At 44.6% G+C, this 18,625-nt stretch overlaps 1 long non-coding RNA gene across 1 annotated transcript; it reads right to left on the minus strand.

Moving 5' to 3' along the window:
* Positions 1 to 3,642: 3,642 nt before the first annotated feature.
* LOC129049513 (uncharacterized) lies at positions 3,643 to 12,497 on the minus strand. The gene is made up of 4 exons (XR_008512649.2): positions 12,370 to 12,497; positions 8,374 to 8,738; positions 7,808 to 7,921; positions 3,643 to 3,823 (listed from the first exon to the last, which is right to left on the minus strand). It is a non-coding gene; the product is annotated as an uncharacterized LOC129049513 (long non-coding RNA).
* Between the last annotated feature and the right edge of the window lie 6,128 nt (positions 12,498 to 18,625).

Below are 18,625 nucleotides of genomic sequence, written 5' to 3' on the forward strand. Positions count from 1 at the left end.
GAGAAAGAGTGGTCTAAGCTCCATGAAATACCATTTTTCTCATATCCATCAGAAAAGCTGTACTCCAGGGAGAATATCAAATGATGTCATGCTGCTGGAGTCTAACACTGATGATTTTGATATCTCAGTGGTTCCCACTGGAAAATGATCTACTTCTCAGGATCTTTGTTGGGAGCCGGAGGCTTCTGATAGCTGCCTCTCTGAAGCCAGCAGCCTCCTTGCCTAAGGAGCCCGATGCTCTAAGGCACCATGAGAGTGGCCAACCTCACAGTGGGTGGTTAGCCCTGCAGTGGGGCTAACTAGCCCCACAGAAGGAAGTCCTGCCATGGGGTAGAGACTGGGGTGCTGAGCACTGCTGCCCCTTATTCCCTGCGGGACCCTGTTCTCCTGCTGGGTCCCCTTCTGAGACAGGACACAGCCCTCACCCCCTTGAGGAGCTTACCCTTCTCCACGTCCACACAGCTTGTGGTTCATTCAGGCTGCCTGCTGTCTAATGTCTACTGCCGAATGGGCAGCTTTGTCCTAGCTGGGCATGTGCCCATTTCCAGGAGGGAAATATCACGTGTGGGAGGAAGTATCGCACCGTGGTTAAGTGCCAGGCTTTGAACCACCAGCCTGGATTCTATCTTAATTCTGCCTCTGACACTGTCTGGAATCTTGGAGAAATTTACTTTTCATTCCTTCAGCTGTGAAGGGCCTCACTGAGTTGTTTTGAAGATTAAATGAGTTACTTTGTATGAAACACCTAGTGTTGTGCCAGGCATATAATAAGTGCTCAACAATTATCAGCTACTGTCGGGGGGAAAAAAGAGAAAACTGCCATTCATTGAGCACCCCTCTGGGTCAGGCACAGTGCTAAGCAGTTTACATTCATTATTTAATCCTCACAGTAACTCAATGAGATCCAAATTATTATGTGCATTTTTACTGCCTGAGCAGGTAAGTAGCTTGCCCAAGGCCACAGTGCTAATGAGTGGTAAGTCTGGGGCAAGACTGGAACCCAGGTCTGTCTGATCTGAAATCTTACGTGGAGTCTTGTGTGGAGGAAGCAATACTGTGTCAAGGGAACTGCCATTGAAGGATTCTCGTGGTGACCCACTGCAAAGCCAGTGGCTGTGAAGGGCACTTATGAGAGGAGCATCTGCTGGGGGTGGGGGTGGAGAGTGTAGCCCAGCAGCTGATGCAAGACAAATACCCACTTTCTCAAACATGCTTGTGGAAGTGTGACAGACGCCATTGGTTGGCCAACCCAACTGCCATTCCCAGTCTCCTTCCCCCTTTCTCACAGAATCTCAATTTTTTTTTTACTTTTGTTCATTTATTTGTCCCACCACCCATCTCTAGAACTCAATTTGAGTCTCACAAAACTGAAACCTTGTGCTCATTAAACAATAACTCCTCATTTCCCCTGTATCTCCAGCCCCTGGAATGCACCAGTTTACTTTCTGTCTCTATGAGTGTGACTATGTACCTCATATAAGTGGAATCGTACAGCAGTTTTCTTTTTGTAACAGACTGATTTCACTTAGTGTAATGTCCTTAAAATTTATTCATGTTGTAGCATGTGTCAGAATTCCCTCCCTTTCTCAGGTTTAATAATAATGTTTCATTGTATGTATAGACCACATTTGTTTATCTGCTCCTTCCTTTATGGGCACCTGGCTTGCTTCCACTTTTTGGCTATTGCGAATAATGCTTCTATGAGCATGGGTGTACAGTAGTCTCCCTTTATTCTTGCATGTTAGTTACCCATGGTCAACTATGGTCCAAATATATTAAATGAAAAATTCCAGAAATAAATAACTCATAAGTTTTAAATCGCATGACACTCTGAGTGTCGTGATGAAATCTCACACCGTCCTGCTCCATCCCCCCAGGAACATGAATCACTATTTTGTCCAGGGTGTATCCACACTATGTATGCTACCCACCCATTAGTCACTCAGTTATCAGATCAATGTCACATCACCATGCTTGTATTCAAGTAACTTTTATTTTACTTAATAATGGCCCCAAAGTACAAGAATAGTGAGGCTGGCATATTGTTGTAACTGTTCTATTTTATTATTAGTTGTTGTTAATCTCTTCCTGTGTCTAATTTATAAACTAAACTGTATTCTAGGTATATATGTATGTATAGGACAAAACATGGTATATATGGGAGAATCTTAATTTTAATAGGGTGACAATGCAACCATCCCTAAGAAAGGAATCATGGCTCTCTCTCATTCCCCTTTGGTAGATACTTACTGCTATGAACTGAAGGTTTTTGTCCAAACCAAAATTCATATGTTGAAATCTTATCACCAAGGTGATGGTATTAGAAGGTGGGGCCTTTGGGAGGTGATTAGGTCATAAGCGTGGAACCCTCATGAATGAGATTACTGTCCTTACAAAAGAGGCCCCAGAGAGCCACCTTGCCCCTTCCACCATGTAAGAGCACAGCAAGATGGTGCCATCTGTGAACCTGGAAATGCACCCTCACCACACACCAAATCTGCTGGTTCCTTGATCTTAGATTTCCCAACCTCCCTTCTTACCAATACATTTCTGTTGTTTATAAATTACCCACTCTACAGTATTTTGTTATAGTAGACCAAATGGACTGAGAGAGAAATATGAAAAAAAAATGTATTGAGGGCTTTAGAAAAGACTTTTGTTCCTTAAAAAATAAAAATCTAGAGCCTAATAAAGAGAAGATTTGCCCTTATGATGCTCATGCAAGGACAGAAACCACCAATAGGCACCCTAAAACCAAGAAGCATGAAGACAAAAGCCAGCAGCATGGAGCATGGGGATGGAGAGGCTGGGAAAGCCTGGAAGGATAACCAAGTCAGCCAACAAACTCCGGGGCCACTTACATCCAGACTTTTTAAGGAAACAAAAAGTGCACTTATGAGTTTATTTACTAATAGTCCTTAGTCAAGTGTTCTGTTCTTAAGTGAAACAGAAAGCAGCCTTGAAGGAAAGGAGCTTAATGAAGCTAGATCTAGATCTTGTAGTCAACATTAAAACCCCTCTCTCTGCAGTCTCATGGAGACTGTACCTCATTCTGCCTGATGTTTCCAAGACAGCTGTTTACATAACTTTCTTCTCCCCCTTTTCATAACCACTGCCCCCGCCCCCATGCCACCAATGATAAGAAGGCAGAGAGTTTGTCTGAATCATTTTTGTACCCACCACTTCCCCCCACCCCTGCCTGCTATAGATGACTCATTATACCATTTCTATCTTGAATTGTCATTCCCATTACAGGCAGAGAGGACAAAACACAACCACACACACACACATTTACACACACAGAACCATATATGTTTATCGACCCAATACAGGGAAATCAGTGGGCTACGGGTGCTGTCCCCCCATTTGAAATCTAAACATGCGAGGAAGAAGGCAGAGAGGTGAAAGAAAGTGGAGAGAGGTTGAATGAAAGAAACTGAGGAGCAAAGGAAGAGAGAGAGAGAGAGAAAATAACACCACACAGCAGCAGTTCCAGGGCTTGACATCAGTGAGATTTACTGCACTAATACGCCAAGCTGCCTGCCATAATTAGTTTCTGTAAAAACCCTATCTTCTCGCTCAGATTCAATTAAATCATACGGTGTTTATTTGCAAGATTTCTTATTTCATGATGGGAGGGCTGGCAGGACCCCAAGCTCAGCTCACCCACCTGTTCCTTGCCTGGCACTATTTCTGTATCAGTCACGTTGTTTTCAGGTGGTCAGGCAGCCAGGGGATGAATGGGTGAGTGTTTGTGCTCGGAGATACAGGAAGACACCACACACAGCAGCCAGGGCCCTGAATGATGTCATTTTCTTCATGGCTTGAAAGGAAAACATGCACCAGAAATGGGTACCAGAGTGATAGTGAACCTGGTGTTTGATCCTAACACTGGTTATTTTTAAACCCCCTTGTGTCAAGGAGGCAAAACCAGAGTGATGGTTTTTAAAAGTCATTTTTAAGAACAGGCTCTAGGCTTGTTAGAGAAAATCCTAACAAACCTAGGCTATAAGATAGCAAAACATCTTATTCAGGGAATTGCTCTGTGTGGGATTTCCTGGTCACTCTCCAGGGTGACTTGGACGGAATGCACTATATGTGCTGCCCTCCATTGCCCTTGGGGTGAAAAAACAGCCCCTCAAAATGCCACCAGTGTAAGAGACATGCATGTGGGGAGGCTATCGGGAGGAGAAGAGAGTCCTGCTCCTAATGAAAAAACAGATTTCTGCATGACACCACGCTCAGCTGCAAGAGCAATTTTTTCCTCCTGAAGCTGAAATCAATATTAAATTAAATCTGTGTGTTTTGTCTCCATGAATAACTTTCTAACCTTCTACATTGGCCAGTCAGAATCCCTTCACCCTTGTCAATTCCACTTGGGTGACTTTTTTTTTTTTTTACTCTGTTTCTTTGCCACCAAACTGTGCGTTCCCATAGGAAAGACACAGCATAACATATCAGTTGCTCCTTGCTACTAAAGAGTTAGTGGGAAAACTAAAATCTGCAGGAAAGAAGAGTAAGATATTTTTTTAACTCTTCAAGGGTACATTTCCTGTTAACCAGCTCCGTCCCCTGGGACAAGTGTGTTAAATGAATATTGACTTGGGGTAGAATCTGGGATCAAATAGGATTCTGAGCCTGTGAAGATGCTTCTCTCTCCTCATCCCCGTGCTGGTGGGTGATTTTTTTAAGGTCTTCGTCTTCTAATTCCCCTATTTCAACTGTTTGAATCTTTCTGGGAGACTGATTCTTCATTGAGGCTGCACTTGAGAGCATGACTTAAAACAATAATTTTAAAAGCATTCTAAGACTTGATACAATGAAATAAACTTAAATGTAATTATTTCTTTCCAGGATATTCTTTTTTTTTCCTCCTTTTAAAATCATTGCAGTTCTTTTCTGCTAATCTCTAACATCCCTATTCCATGGACCCCCCCCATAAATCCTAGTTTTGCTTCCTCCTTGGCCTGACTTTTGCTCGTTACCCGGAAGCATAAAAGCATCTCAAGTTTAAAAGATGTGTGGTCAGAAGCAAAGAAAAGACCCACCAAAGAAAGATGATGTCAATTAAGTCTAGCAGAAGCATTTCTTTCCATGAAAGCACACAGCCCCCAGCATCTGGGGGGAGAAGCTAACATGATTGAGTCCCTACTATATGGCAAGCACCTTCAATTAATCGAGACAACAACTTGCAATGCAGTGGTTATACTTTGTAAGTGAGGAAGCTGATGTTTGGAAAGGTGAAGCAACTTTTAGCCCGGTGACAAGCAAAGACTCAACCCTTGCCAGTAGAATTCCCAAATCTGACATACTGCTTGTATATTGGCAGTAAAACATATTCCCTACTCTCCCTACACATCTCCACTATTCACAACCCTCAATCCCTTCCTGAGGTGCTGAGCACAGTGAGTGCACCATCCAACCAGAAGCAACAGCTGTGGAAAGAGCCCTTGGAGGGACTGGCATCAATCAAAGTCCAGGCATAAACCTCAACAACACAGGACAGCATATCTAGGCTGTAGGACACCCAGATTGCTGAATCTCTTTGGTGACTATTGAATAAATGTCCATCAAGAAGAGGAAGAGGAGATTATCACCCCTTAGAGGATAGACCAGCAGTCACTGTTTAATACCAAAATGACCCCCTGCTCCATGCGGTCCTGGCCAATGGCACCAAAAGGTCTTCACAGGCCTTGCATTCTCCCTTGGTCCTGTGATTCTAAACCAAGAGACCCTTGATCTCTGTCCAACTCGAAAACAAGAAATTCATAATATGCCAAGAATACGGCTGTCTACTTCATTATTTGACATTAGGAGAGACAGAAGATTCAATTCTATGCCTGTCTTCAACTTGGCAAACACCCACTATTTGCTTATGCTTACAACTTTTCACAAAATCAGCCCCACGTACTGGCCTGAGCCCTGAGCAGGGGATGGTAGGTGTATTTCAGTGCACCCAGCTCAGGGAAGGGCTGACCCTCACCCACCTCCTGATTATGTTGTTGACCATCCCATCCCTAAGACGGTACTGATTAAGAACATAAACTCGGGAGCCAAACAGCCTGGGTGAGTCCCCAGCTGTGCCACTTATAGCTGTGTGACCTTGCATGATGCCTGTGTACTCTCTCTGTAAAGTAGAAAAGAGAGAATACGTTTCCCTAGAATCATTGTGAGGGGCAAATGAAATATTATCTGTGAACTTAGAACGGCACTGACTTGAGTCAGGGATCTATAAATGAGGGCTGTGTCTAATATAATTATTAATATTGCTTCTGATAAGGTTTGGGAAAGGCAGCCTCCTTTTCCAATACTTTCTTAAACCCACCCAGCTCTCACAAGGACAAAAGAGACTAAGGAGGCAGGACCCAGGGTGTTTCTGGAGGTCAAAGCTGTGCATTAGAAGGCAAGGAGCCCTGGATCAGATGCTATCAGACCTAGGAACAAGTCCCCCTCTTCTTAGATGAGCCACAGGATCTCCGTAGATCTCAGCTTTCACATCTGCTGTGCACTGAATTATGTTCCCCCAAAATTCATATGTTGAAGCCCCAACCCCCAATGGGATGGTATTTGGAGACGGGGCCTTTGGAAGTTCCTTTGGTTTAGATAAGGTCCTTGTGATGAAGTTCGTGCCCTTATAAGAAGAGACGCCAGAGAGCTTGCTGTCTCTCTCTCTCTACCTGACATGTGAGGATGCAGAGAAGAGGCCATCTATGAGCCAGGAAGTGGGCCTTCACCAGAAACCATGCTGGCACCTTGATCTTGGAATTCTAGCCTCCAGAACTATGAGAAATAAATTTCTATTGTTTAAGCTATCCACTCTGTGGCGCTTAATTACAGCAGCCTGAGCTAACTAATACAACACTCGAACCTGGAATCACCATTCTTACAGCTCCTTCTCCACAAGAGAGAAGGGTTTTCACATATAGATGGGGTTCCCGCACAAGATCCTGTTGCAAAAAGGGTTCTAAGGCTGATAATTATTTTTAAACCACCATAACAGAGGACTGAAAAATCCCTCCCACGCTAGCAGTGTTTCTGTGAAATCCATGCATAAGAACTCTTAATTCTTATGACATTGTACTAGAAAGTCATAGTTCACAGAACTTCATTTTCCACAAAATTGATGTTTTCCCCTGTCTTATATTATCAAGTCAGTAGGAAATCTTCCTGAAATATTACTATACACTCATCACCTTAGAATCTATATATATGTGTGTGCGTGCATGTATATATGCATACATATCTAGCTTTTCTTGATGACGTGCTGGTATTGTTCTGATCACCAATGTTTGTACCTCTGGAAACAGAACAAGGCCTTCGGTGGCTATTGAGATATGCAATACTCTTTGCCTCCAGGATCATTTTGGGGGTGCTAAATTATCCCAGACTACTGTCTGAGTAGATGTTGCTCTCTGTGTTGAATGTGATCAGTTGCCTCCAAATCTGCATGATGCTTTATTTCACATACTGTTCATGGTGAGGCCCTGAGAATGGCTTCACGTGGCATACATGCTGTAAAATGCACGTGCCCTGTGGGCTATTTTCCCCAGTGGCTTGTACACTGGTGCCATAAGCATGCACCTGTTTACACCCACTACATGACTTGGGGTGCTGGCCATTCAACTGCTAGGCTTGGCGCTGTGGACACTCCTGCAGATGGCACTGCCCAGAGGGCCCAAGGCAGTTGGAGAGCTCAGGATGGATGCCATCAGCAGTGAGTAAGAAGAAGCTCACATCTTCCACATTCTAAACATGAAATGCTGGAAACAGAAACAACCACTGTGGTCTGTTGTGGGAATGTACTGACCAAGTGTGGGGAGCCTGGACACTGCAAGAGGATCCTGAGAGTCCAGGAAGTCAGAGACATCGCTGTTGAAGTCGCACATCATGGGCACACATATGAAGCAATGCACACTGTATTCTGAGTAGATGGAGAGAAAAAGGAATGAATGGATAAGGCCGGACTCAGGAAGCCTTGTGACAACCCACCATGGCTACCGCCCACGCACGCAGTGACAGCTTTCCCACCCCGGAGGTGCTTGCAAGCCAAAGTGGATACTTCTCTCAGTCCTCTTCTGCCCACTTAACGAGGCCCTGTGCAGACAAATTGTCTAAATGTTGTCCCCATGACAACGAACTAATTTGCAGAATGCTGGAACCAGGAGGGAATCAACCCCACTGAAAAACAGACCTGAAACTTGCTCCTGATGGAGATGACGTGAGAACACTCCAGGCCAGAGAACAACAGCAAGAGGTGAGGGGCAGTCCTCCTGGCCAGCCTTTTTCAGGGAAATCCCCTGATCATATTCCTTCATACACCACGTGGGGCTGGTTGTGTTTCCCACTTGGCCTTGGGAGGTGGTTCATACTTACAGTTCCTTCTGACTTGCGATTTCTTCCTTGCTGTCAGCATCACAAGATCTGCATTGCTGTGCCTCGACAAAGCTGATGCTCATAAAATTTCCATTGTTTCGCCATCTTAGCCTCCACCACAGAAGATTTTGTATTGGGAATCTGCCTCATTTCCTTTTATTTGGGTTTTGATACCTACCCTTGTGGTTTTGGAGCATTTGTTTTGTTCTGTTTTGTTCTTTAAATGACTTTTGGTTGGAACACTGAATTTGCGTTGTGAGACTCTTGTCTCAATTTCTCCCCTTCCTCCATAAAATTATTCACTCTGTTGCCCCGGAGATGAGACAAAATTCACAGCTCTCTCATAGCAACACTTTTTTTTCCCTCTGTGAGTCAAATAGCATCAGATTTTTAAAATTTTAAACATGGAGACAATTACATTTCTTAAATCCAATATTTTGTCTCTCATCTTTTGTTTACTCAGCCTAGAGCCTCAAGGTCAGGTTAAAATGAAAATCATACTAAACCAGCTCTTGCTTGTTTTCCCAGTCCCCAAAATATCTTCTTAGCCAATCCTTCACCAGAATTTTGTATTTTGTATTTGTAAAATACATAAAAATGATCATGCATTTATTCATTCATTTAGTGCATTTTATTGAACAGTTACTATGTGTGGATAGTATTCTAGGTGCTGAATGCAAAGATGAACCAGAGGCTATCTTTGCCCTCTCAAGAATTGTAAGGTCACACTTTGGGAGGCCGATGTGAGTGGATCACCTGAGGTCGGGAATTCGAGACCAGCCTGGCCAACATGGCAAAACCTCACCTCTACTAAAAATACAAAAAGTAGCCAGGCATGGGCACGTGCCTGTAATCCCAGCTACTCAGGAGGCTGAGGCAGGAGAATTGCTTGAACTCAGGAGGTGGAGGTTGCAGTGAGCCGAGATCACACCACTGCACTCCAGCCTGGGCAGTACAGCAAGATTCTGTCTCAAAAAATAAATAAATAAATAAATAAAAATAAATCATAAAGTCAGAAAGGAAACTGGTCCAGGAAGCAACTGCAATACCTGGGGTAACTGCTGTGAGAAGAATTTGCAACAGGTTCTAAGCCATCAGAGGAGTAACCTCTAATTCAGGGTTGGGAGAAAAAGGAAAAGGATAGAAAAAGGAGAGAAAAGTAATCAAAGTAGATGGAATTAAATGATGGGCAAGGCCCAAAGAACAAATGGGACCTAAACCAGGTTTGGTGCCCAGAGAAGTGCCAAGCTAGTTGGGTGAATGTGTGTTGAATCAAAGACTACAAGTAGAAAGTGTTCTAAGAGGGAATAAATATATACAAAGACAGAGGCAAGACAGTACGGAATGGCTGAATTCTGAGGCCATAAAGATGAGAAACTCAGGAAGTGCTCCCTCAGTATGGCTGGGAGGAGTGCCACTGTGTCAGACAGATAGTTGTTGCCAAAATCCTGGGCCAAATGTTGAAGCTCTTGAGGTAGCCTTGTTGTCTACACCCTTAGGAAACAAGCATCAAGCTGTCTAAGTTTAAGAGAGTGCCTGCGCTTGACAAAAGAGTCTAAATTCAGGGAGGGTCCCCCTCCCAGAGGATTCCCTAGTCTGCCAGCCTCACAGATGGTCACACCCCAGGGCTGCTGCTTCGGGACAGACCTGAGGCCAAATTCCCCAGGGGCAGTGGGAGAGAGATGATGCAGTGTGATGGCCAAGCCCAGCACAGAGGCTTCCCACGCTCTCAGGTCTAGGGCTGTGGGCAGGGATTCCCAGATCAAGAACTTCCATTCAAGTTTTGATGTCAGAATCTGAATGCAATATAAAAAGAAAGCAGCTTCCCATGTCCCATGAAAGAGAGCACCACTGCAGGACAGTCTGTGGAAGATAAATCCACATGCAGGTGGGCTCACACACGGTAAGGGGTGCTTTGAACTCTCACGTGCTGTGTCTTCCCAGAGGCCCTTTGTTGACCCTACTCATCTGCCAGCAACACTGGAGGGTGCTGCTGAGACTCGCAGCCCCAGGAAAGGGACGTGCTAACTGGAGGAAAGACACCATTGCTATGTTGTGAATTTCAAATTCTTCTTCACCCTAAAGGCAATAGACTTTGTAAGTCTACTCAAAAGGTTGAGGTGGGAGGATGCTTGGGCCCAGAAGTTTGAGACCAGCCCAGGCAACATAGCAAGACCCCATCTCAAAAAAAAAGAAAGAAGTAAGAAAGACTGGTAAGAGAAAGGATTTTATCAGGATTTCCAAAGCTTTAAAAACAAAACAAAACAATGTATAAAGACCCAAAGCTTTTCCAGCTGACCATGCATAGCAGGGCATAAAAGAAGGTATGCAAGGGAGCTCACACCACACAGAAAGAAGTGGAGCCTTCTGTCCCCCAAACTTCCCCTCCTCCCACTCCAGCATGTGGGCTTAGACCCAACCACAGAGGGGTGTGCTGGATGGGAACTGCCAACCAGCCACACCAGCACAACAGTGGACTCAGACTGGCCAGCAGGGGGGTCCTGGAAGGTGAGCCTGAGGATGGCCTCACAGTGCCCTGCATACCCCTGCGTGATGTGAGAAGGAGCTACTGGAAGTCCACAGGCCCCGCACAGGACAGCCAATGCAGGAGGGTCTGGGGCACTGAAGAAGGACTAGTGTGGAGAAGGCAGGGAATAGATAATACCTGAAGAGAAGAATGAATGGGCACATAGATAGATGGCTGGCTGGGTAGCTGGCTGGCTGGCTGGCTGGCTGGCTGGCTGGCTGGATGGATGGATGGATGGATGGATGGTTGGCTGGCTGGATGAATGAATGGGTGGGTGGATGGATGGATGGATGGATGGATGGATGGATGCATGGATGGATGGATGGGAGCCTGGCTGGATGGACGGATGAATAGATGGTTGGAAGGACGGACGGCTGGTTGGCTGGATGGATGGCTGGCTGGATGGATGGATAGATGGATGGATGGACAGATGGATGGATGGACAGATGGACAGATGGCTTTGCAACAGAGAGTCAGAAATCCCAGTCCAAGGGGAAAGCTGGATCAGAAATGAAAAGTAGTATAAGGGCACTAAGGACAAAATGGCTGGGAGGGGCCTCCCAGATGACTTGCATTCAATGATTTGCTCATTGCTGAGCCTTATTTTGATTGCAGCAAAAAGCCCTGTGGTAGATTCCCTGGGCAGGGAGAAAGAGGGGAGGAATGGAGTGGTTTCAAGGCTTCTAACAAGGGAAGCTTCTAGTCACTTGGATGTTACTCTCTCTTAGTATTAAGGATAAAATTAAAACCTACATAGAGCACAAATATACCTGTTTTTATATGAATCCTCTGCTATATAACTATGAGTTGAAAGTACCATAAGAAATGTCATCTTCATATCCAGAAATTAGTGCTATGTGCGAAGTACCCACATATAAAATAAAGCCCTGATTTAAAAGCTACTCTTGCTGTATCTTCTAAACCCTCACCTGTGATGATCTTTTGGGTATTTACCTATAAACAAATACTAAGCTCTATTTACATCCACACAGGAATTCCCCAAGGTAGTCATAATACTCTTCAAATCCCTAGTCAAATTTCATTTTAATGGAACGGTTCAGATAAAACCATCCACTCTGTGTTTGCCACGTCCGCTCAGCTATAATTCAACATTCTTGCCAGAAAGCAAAGAGAATGTTACTGTGATTTCACCCTGCCACTCCCTATATCTCAGCATTTCCAAAGACAAGCCTCACAGACCAGACCAGATTTGGTTTAGTTATGGAGTAGCACAGGAGGAATTTGCTCTAATCCGATTCAAGATTGCCTCAGTTACTGAAAGTTATTTGTTGACGCAAAATCTAGATTAAGCAAAATGTGCTAGGAAGAGAATTGCTTTGTACTGCTGACATGAAACAACCAAGAGTTATCCAGAGATCCCCTTTTGTTTTAGGACTTCTACAGATTTGTCCTAAAAAAAAATAAGTACTCTAACTCTTAATTACCACAAAAGAATATGCATATGACACCTGACATCCCAGCTTAGATGAGTCAAGATGGACAGGCAGAAGAATGCAGTTTCTAAGGGCATGAACTCTGAAGATGGGCTGCCTAGTTCACTCCTGGCTTGATCTCTGACTAGCTCTGTGATCTTGCGCATCTCTGTACCTCTGTACAGCTTCTTTATCTCTACAATGGGAAGCTCCCAAAGTTGCTATGGGTACTGACATCAACAATGAGTCAATGTGTGTTACGTTCTTAGCATGGTAACTAGTTAGTGGTTTGCCATTGTCACAACTTCCAGGGCTTTGAAAGATTCTCAATGGGAAGAGAAGTGAAAGACACCTGAACTCCCAGCTCAGGTGAATGGCAGTCTCCACTACACCCCGCCAGTCTGACTTCTGAAACCTGGCTGTCAGCTTTTCCTCTTGCTCCACTGCCAACATTTCCAACCCCTGCATTCCTGAAGATGTAGATGCTAGAAACTGGACTGGATATCAACTGACCCCATAGAGCCCTATGGGAGTCAAATTTCTAAAATAAATAGTGCCAACAAGGTGAGAGTAAGTTTGCTCATATTCAGCCACCTGAGAAATGTCACATTTATTTATTTTAATCAAATCCAACTCTGAGCAATGATTTCAAGATCCTGTCTCAGTACCTATCGGGGTTTTCTGACCTACCAGGGTCAAACAAAGAGCTGACATGATCTCTTGAAGTATGAGTGCCTGGTAATTCCCAGCCTGTGTAAGGAGCAGAGGAATCCAATTGGTGCTGGAGCCAGTAGCCTCATTCCCTGGGGTTCAGTCCTTCGGGGAACTCTACACAACCATTTCTGTCCATGTCTTGTTGCTAACCTGGGGTGTGGACAGAGAAGGGTGAAAGTGCTGTCACTTGGTGGGTTCACCAATCTCTAACAGCCCCCCAGGCTTGGGATATCTTCTACTCCCTCTCAGCTTCCACTTGACACTCCAAAATCCCTCATGTCTCTCTTCTCTGGGAGTTCACGATCTAAAAGACCTGTTGGAAAGAGAAACTTGGGATAAAATGAATAAAGTACAACAGTGTCTCACCCAACTATATTCCTCTATCAGAGGACAGACCACAAATTACTGTCTTAATATATACCCTGACACACCAGCTATGTGCCTTGGCTTGCTAATGTTTCTTGTAAATACTAATGTAACAACATAATTTTGGTGAATCTAGGGTCCCGGTTATCTACTTAATCAGGCTTTGAAGTGCTTTATTGTCAGTGCACAGGGAAGAACCCTAACTGCTTACGTTGTCTTGCTGACAGAAAAAGCTGATCTTATTTAAGAGTGGCAAGCATTACCTGGGCCCAGTTGGATACAGATATATCAGAAATGTATGTGTCTGTTTGTACACCTGAACGCATCTCCCCAAAAGGGGGCTTTCAGCACAGGTGGCTTCCACTGCCCTCCTCCATCCCATCCTCATAGCAGACTGCCAAGAACCCTCTGGGTTACATGCACGAATATAGGCCCAGAATTGGTGATGGGCAGGCAGGGACAGACACAAGGACAGCAAAGAAAACAGACAAAAGGAAGACCCTGGACAAACTCATCCCCACTTTATCTAATAATCTTAAACTATATTCATGTGTGTTATCTCTTTTGATCCTCACGACGACCCTGGGAAATAGAACTGACAATTTCCTTAGAGATGAAGAATCCGCAACAGGCAAAATGTAATTTACGTGCCCAAGATCATCCAAAGAGCATGTGAGGAAACCACACAGCAGTGTGACTGTCCCAATCCCTGGCTACAGTTGCTTCTTTTCATTAGTGATGATGCTTCTCCTCCATAAAACTCAGTCCAGTTGAAAAGTCATTTTCATATCTATTGCATCATTTAATCCTCTCCCAAAAATCTAGAAGGAAAACAGTATTATCACTGCATGGGAGACAAAAGGTCAAACTGATGGTTGGCCCATAGTGACAGGAACACCTAATAAATAAAAAAGGAATTCTGGTCTCAAAATGCTCTGCTCCTTCCTCTACCTCCTAACTGTCTTTCCATGAGCTCTATTCCATTGTCATTTGCCTACCAAAAACATCATCCCCCAGAATCAGGATGACCGCTCAGCATCAAATATGTGCCTACTATGTCCCAGGCACTGTCCTCACATTGAGAATACAAAAGGCAATGAAAGAACCCCTTATGGGGGTCAAAGATCAGTGGGGGAGGCAGACTTGTGAACAGATAATTTGCTGTAAGCAACTAGTGCTGTAATCGAGGCATGCACGAGTACTCTGGAAATTCAAAGTCAGGGAGATTCACTCCACTTGCCCGGGAAGAGGGTTGAGGCGATGGGGCTCCAGGAGGCTTCAGTGGTGGTACTGACGCTTTCCACAATATTACCCAAACTTGGGAATCAGCTTACACACGACGCAAAACTCAGAGAACAAAAATAGTTTTACCTCCCGCAGTTAAGTGAGAGTCATGGAAATTACAAGTGCAAAAAATCACAAAAGAGAGTGATCAGCCATACTGCTGACTTTTTCCTACTTTTGACAACTTAAATGAAATTGTCTTGAGTCATACTTACTACAACCTTTGACATTTCTTAGACTTTTAACAGGTACAAATCCTCAGCAGCCACGTTGTTTATCTAAATTCAGCCCAGAGTCTGTGTCATGGTTGCCATTATATCCTGTGCAAGGAACATGAAAAGGCCAAATTTAGTAGCAGATGACGAATGTCAGGTCCAGGAGTTTCCAAGAAGCTTATGAAATCCTCTGTCTTGTTTATACTACATTAAAATCTCCCTTCCCCAAGCCCGTCCTTCTCTGAAGGCTGAGGTGCTTATCCTGGAGCCGCTACTTCCTGCAGCTTGAAGATGAGTAAACCAGACCCGCCTGCCCCAGGGGTACCCTCTGGGATTCTGGGCAGCTCAGGGAATCTGCCCTGCTGGCATTATCATTTCCCTGAACCAAGTTCCCAAAACAACACAGTGATGACAGAAGAAAACCAAGGTGGCATAGATGGTACGGGTATACATAGCACCTGGCCCTGGGTTATCTTAAGCAGGTGGCCTTCCACGTAAATCCAGGGGACAGACAGACACAAGAGAGCAATAGACTAGCCCTTGTCTAAGGTTGGGTGCATTTTCCTAATGGGATACCACATGCCTGGTCACAGCAACCTAAGGAGAATGACTGAATTGTTCCGAGCTCAGAAAGAAACATTAAAAAGCTGGCTGCAGTTTGTTACATCCCTAACTTGTCCAGATATTAATATTTTAAACAGCAGGACTGATAATCCTCTTGATCTCTTGATACTCATCTATTAACAAAGTAATTTTTCCCCTGTGGCACTCAAAAAAATCTTTGCATTTGAATTTTTTTAAAAGTCATGGCTCATAAATATTTTTGTAACATTTGCACCCCGTTCTCTAGAAGGGATCACTCCCTTGTTCTCATTGTTTTACTGGCCTCCTGGGTGCTATGCCCACATACAGCAGTAATCTAATTTCCATCTGGTCAACCTCCAGGAGCTATTTTGAGTCTGTCCTGAATTTAGTCCACTTTTCCTGCCAGTGCAGACTCAGGCCCTCTACTCTCCTAGGGCTCTTTTCTCTAAAGAAGTTTTTGAAAAATACAGGCTTCCTACAGGGCCAGGATCATTGCCCATCTCAGCTTGGAGTGGTGCCAGGAGATGCTAAGTACCACCCTACATGCCACTGGGGAAAGACAGGAAAGGCAGGAGCTGGCCTTCCCATCCTCAGCTCTCACAGTTCTTGTCTCTCTCCCTGGCTCTGCCCCAGCCATTTGCTCAATCCTGCAGGATGCTGAGTGCACCCTGCTAAGTGTCTAATCCTTTGCTCCCATTTGACCCGGTGCCTGGAGTGTACTTGCAGTTGTCTAGCTAACTCCTGCTGGCCTCTTCCTCATCCCCAAGATGGCTCAGGTACTTCTCATTGGTTTTTCTTTAGCCTCTGCCCCATGAGGGCATCCACCTCACCATCTAGAACCAGCCCTTTTACTTGTCTGTCTCCCACCCCTTCATGCTGTACTGTGATCTCCCTGAAAGTGACACTGTGCTCTGTTATCCCTCGCATCCTAAGTACCAGACACATAGAAGATGTCCCATATACTCTTGCTGAATTGAATTCAATTGCCCTAGAAAAGTGCCTAGAGGAAATGATAAAAAAAAAAAAAAAAAAAAAGAAGGATTGGAAGAAGTGAAAAGGAAAAAAAAAAGCATTTGGTGGAAAGTCAGAGGGCACCTCCAAACACTGCCTCAACTATCATGCTTGACTTTGTAAGTGGACTAACACCAAGCTGATGAAGAATCAGTCGGAAACGATGATGCTATCTCCAACCCCTACTGCCTAGAGAAAAGGTTTCCAAGTCCAGTACCTCCAGGGCCCAAGTAGGTAACCTCACTGTGTGGAAGTCAGCCAGATATGAAACAGCAGGGAGTGATGGAATCATGGAAACCCTGTGCAGAGAGCCTCCTAGACCAAAACATTCAAATTCAAATCCAAACACAGGCAAAGCCAGCCTGAGGACCCGATTCACGCTCTGCTGGCCAGATTTAGAAGGATAGTGCTCTGTATTGCAAAAAGTACCTCTAGCTTGGAACAGGACCTGTCCTCTTTGATTTTTCTATATTTCACAGGTTTAAATTAAGTACACTCAAAGGTGTTATTTGTAGCAATATCCTAACTACATTGAACTACCATTTAACATGCTGTTTCTACGGGAAACGTGTATTGCAAGTTCTAACTCTAAATGCTAGAGTGTCCCAGCATCCATCCCATCTTTGGGATGACAGCATCTATAGAATCAACATCTGAGGTACAGAACATCATTGGGGAGGCCAGGCGAAAGCTCCTGGGTGCAGATAGCTTGTGATGGCTCCATATCTCTGTATGTATCTCAACATGACCCTCACACTTGATACTCCAGGCATGTCCACCTATCTACAGAGGGCCCGCCATCCTCATCTCTTCACCACTGCTGTGGGCCATGCTACATCCTCTGCCTTACCTTCACCCAGCTGCTTGTTTTTATCCTGTGGGCCACTTCTTTTCCTAACCCCTTCCCCTCTCTGTTGTCTGACACTCCAAAGCCACCAGAGCACGTTGTACTTTCCCCAGTGTGGTGCTTCTCCACACTGGATTGTGACTGTCATTTGTGGTCAGCATCTCCCCCAGACTGGTAGGAGGAGGACAGGGTCTGACTCTTCACAGCAGTATCCCCAACACCTGACTGGTGTCACATGCTTCGTGGCCAGCATTGAATGAATGAGCAAATGTATTAACAAAAAATTGAAAGAATGAATAGATAAAGCAACTTTTTGCGCTAAATCACTGGTATTCTCAAATGGGTCAGATGACACACTGTCCCCTCAAGGGACAGAGACAAAGCTTACATCTGAAACTCCCCATACCTGCACATTCATTGCTCAGTTAACCTTCACAATAACCAACATGAGGTATTTCTTTTACAACAATAAAAAAGTAAATTGATGACTAGAGATATTGAATAAATTGCCCAGCACCACAAAGCTAGTAAATGGCTGAACCCCAAACTCCAACCCAGCTCCTCTGACTGCAGAACCTGTGCTTCCCACCACACCGGGCTGGCCAGGGGTTAGGAGCTCACTGATGCCTGATGGCAAACATACTCCTGCTGTCGCTGCTGCTGCTCCCACTCCTGACTTCAGTGTTCCAGGCTCACACGGCCAAATCAGCTCTCAGAAGAAGTCAACCCCAGAGTAGATTCTGGGTCACAGCTGTTACAATCAGGAAGTTGGTCTTTAACCCCAGGTAGAAGCGTCACTTCACTAGGGTGGGATCTTTGAACACAGAGCATCCCTTCCATCTGCTGTCCCACACCTACCTCCCTATGCCTATTCTCATCAACACATATTTAAAACCATTGAAGGACAACCTCAAGCCACATGCAAAAAACTTCCTAATTATTAGGGAGCAAATTTGCAATATTTTAGTATATATAAGTATGAGTGAATGAAAGAGACATAGAGGCCGAGGGAGAGGCAGAGAGAGAGGGAAACAGAAAGTGAAAGCAGAGGCAGAGTTATGCATAACAGGCTCTTAAAATACACTATTTGGTAGGGGCGTAATGATGACGCACATTGCTAGAGAAAAGAACAAAATGGAGGAAGCTCTCTGGCGTCTATGTGCCTTATAAAATTATTAATTTAACCAATCCCTAAAGTCATGAAGTATTAAGTGACAAGTTGTCTAGCTACAATAGTATGAGTCAACTACTGCATATTCCATTCTATTTT

This window comes from Pongo abelii, chromosome 14 (genome assembly GCF_028885655.2).
Source record: "Pongo abelii isolate AG06213 chromosome 14, NHGRI_mPonAbe1-v2.0_pri, whole genome shotgun sequence".
Lineage (NCBI taxonomy): Eukaryota > Metazoa > Chordata > Mammalia > Primates > Hominidae > Pongo > Pongo abelii.